This window comes from Ananas comosus, linkage group 4 (genome assembly GCF_001540865.1).
Source record: "Ananas comosus cultivar F153 linkage group 4, ASM154086v1, whole genome shotgun sequence".
Classification (NCBI taxonomy): domain Eukaryota; kingdom Viridiplantae; phylum Streptophyta; class Magnoliopsida; order Poales; family Bromeliaceae; genus Ananas; species Ananas comosus.
In genome coordinates this window covers 6,433,630-6,436,433 of record NC_033624.1, presented here as the reverse complement: position 1 = coordinate 6,436,433, position 2,804 = coordinate 6,433,630, and the positions used below count along the sequence as shown (strand labels likewise).

The 2,804-nt window shown below is 30.1% G+C and overlaps 1 long non-coding RNA gene across 1 annotated transcript; it reads left to right on the top strand.

The window, feature by feature from the left end:
* LOC109709571 lies at positions 380 to 925 on the top strand. The gene is made up of 2 exons (XR_002216140.1): positions 380 to 527; positions 642 to 925. It is a non-coding gene; the product is annotated as an uncharacterized LOC109709571 (long non-coding RNA).

Below are 2,804 nucleotides of genomic sequence, written 5' to 3'. Positions count from 1 at the left end.
CCCCTCTCTCTCTCTCTCTCTATTTAAAATTAAAGTTAAATATTTAAAATTTAAAAGTTTTTATTATTTAAAATGTAAAGCGAGTTATTCGATGCATATAAATCTTCAGAATTTAGAAAAATTAGGATTCAACAAAACTCTATATAAAACCATATATTCAAAATATACAGACTGAATTAATATAAAATGTATTTTCTAAAATTTAAATTTTCAAATTGTAAATTTCAAATTTCAAGATTTAAACAAAAGAGAGTTGGAAATATAAATTTCAAATAAATTACATAAATTTTCTGCCACGAAGCGCTCGCCTACCCTAGTATATATAAAACTACAGCTAAAAAGGTTAAAAAAAAAAAAAAAAAAAAAAATTTANAGGAGGCAGAGGCGCGGTCGAGGGCACCGATCGGGCACTGCCGCGGGCGCGGGGGTGGGCTCTGGCGCTGGCGCGGACGCGAGCCGAGGGCTAGAGGCGCGGGGCGAAGGTGGGCGCTGGCGGTGGCGCTGGCGAGGGACCCAATCCTCTATCTGTCTCTCTCTTTGTTTTTTTTTCTCTCTTTTCTAGCTCTTTTTATTTTTCTTGTGCTATGGTCCATGTACACAAAAAATAAAATTTTAAATTTAATTTTATAATTAATTTTAAGCTGGGCCCGGCTCAAACTGCGGCAGCCTTCGGCAAGGTCGGCTCCGCCACGGCGGCGGAGGTGGCATACTCGATGGCGCGGGAGAAGAGGAACCCGGCGAAGGAGGGGTAGCGCGGGATAATCGGGGAGCAGGGAGTTGCCACAGCTACGGCACGACCGGGCGCTGGCGATCTGCTGGTAGAGGAGCGGGGCGGAGGCGGGTTCCGGCCAACATTTTTTTTTTTATCTTACTTTTTATTCTTTTCTTTATAATCAAATCTAATTATTTTCTCTTATTATAAAAATTTTAAAATATATAATATTTTCTATATAATATTTTAAAAACAATTTAGATTATCTATATATATATATTAAATGGGGGATAGAAGCCTCCCTAAATTTTAAAACCATATATTCAAAATATACAGACTGAATTAATATAAAATGTATTTTCTAAAATTTAAATTTTCAAATTGTAAATTTCAAATTTCAAGATTTANGGGTGTCTTTCTCAATTACTTTTTCTCTCTCTCTCTAAAAATACAGGGCTTTTTTTTTTTCTTTTCATCCGTGATCGTTGGATGGATCACATGGCACCGTTCCGCATAGCCCCCAAATTAATTAGTTTGGAGACTATACCCATAAAATTTTTGTGCAAGATTAATGCCTCCAAAAGAAAATTGGGCCCCACGGGAGCGGGTTCATGTGGGGGCATTATAGATGGCATGACCCGCAAACCAATGTAGTTAGCAGAGGCAGCAACTTGGACTTTCTCACACCGCCCTTTATACCCAATCCACGTTGAACGCATGTTGCTTAAAAAAAAAAAAAAAAAAAAAAAAAAAAAAAAAAAAAAAGGTAAATTTAAATAAATCCAAAAAATTTAAAGAATAAAAAAAATTAAAATCGGATAAGATTGCAATGCGGAATCGCCCAAAATGGTTCGGACTAGGCATATATGCCTCCTAAGTCTGGTTTGGTCGACTAATACAGTTCAAGCTTGCACTAACTTTCAAAAAAGTAATTTCTGTATAATTACTTTTAGTTAATTACTGTATAATATATTCAACTGAGACTATTGAAAAAGCGATTTTCCTGAATTGATTTTATAAAATTGTCTGACAAATTTGTCTTGTTGTTTGTAATTAATAAGTTATGTTTGCTGAATTTTATTTTAAAATTTAAAGTCAAAATACGAATTTCAGTTTAAAACTTAAAATTTAAAATCTAAAATAGAATTTAAATTTGATATTTGAATTGAATATCTAAATTTTAAATTTTAAATTTTAAAGTCTTGAATTTTGAAAATTAATATTTAGATTTTTAAATTTAAAATTAAAAACATTAGTTTTAACGTTTTAAATTTTGAATTTTTTAAATATGAAGAATTAAAATTTGAAATTTGAAATTTAAAACTTTAAAATTTAAATTTTAAATTTTAAAATGTAAAAACTAAATTTGAGTACTAAATTTTACTATTTTAAAATTTAAAATTTGAAATTTGAGATTTGAAAATTTGCAATTTGAATATTGAATTTTAAATTTTTAATTTTTAATTTTGATATTGGAACTTTGAAGATTGAAAAGTAAAGTTAAAATTTCAAAAAATTTAAAGAATTAAATATTAAAGTTTAAATTTTTTTTCAATTTTCAATTTACAATCTTAAATCTAAAATTTAAATTTTAATCAAAAAATTAAAATTTTTAATTTTGAAATTTAAAATTCTAGTACGTTAATACATCGGACTAGTGCTTATGTTAGTATACCGGACTTGTTGTTGTTGTTGTTGTGCGTACTTTTCAAATTCAAATAATTTAAAATGAATACATTTTGATCTCTGTATTTCCAAACTAAGCCATGGCTGTAACAAACGCTAGGGAACAAATGGACAACTACTACGGCCATAATAATACGGGCGGTGTTATTAATATTGCTGCTTTTTTTGTTGATAGTAAAACTTATTGAACTTGTTAATTGTTCACAAGCGGAACTTCGTAAGATTTAATGAATATATATTAATTTATAAGAAGCAAAAAAATGTCTCCGTTAATAACTACAGAGTCGTATGCCCATAAATATAATTGTGATTAAAAGAAGTAATAATAAGGGCTTTGAGTAAATGCTAGTTTATCTATCATTAGCTGCTAGCTAGAATCATATTAATGTGCAAGCGAACCCCACAT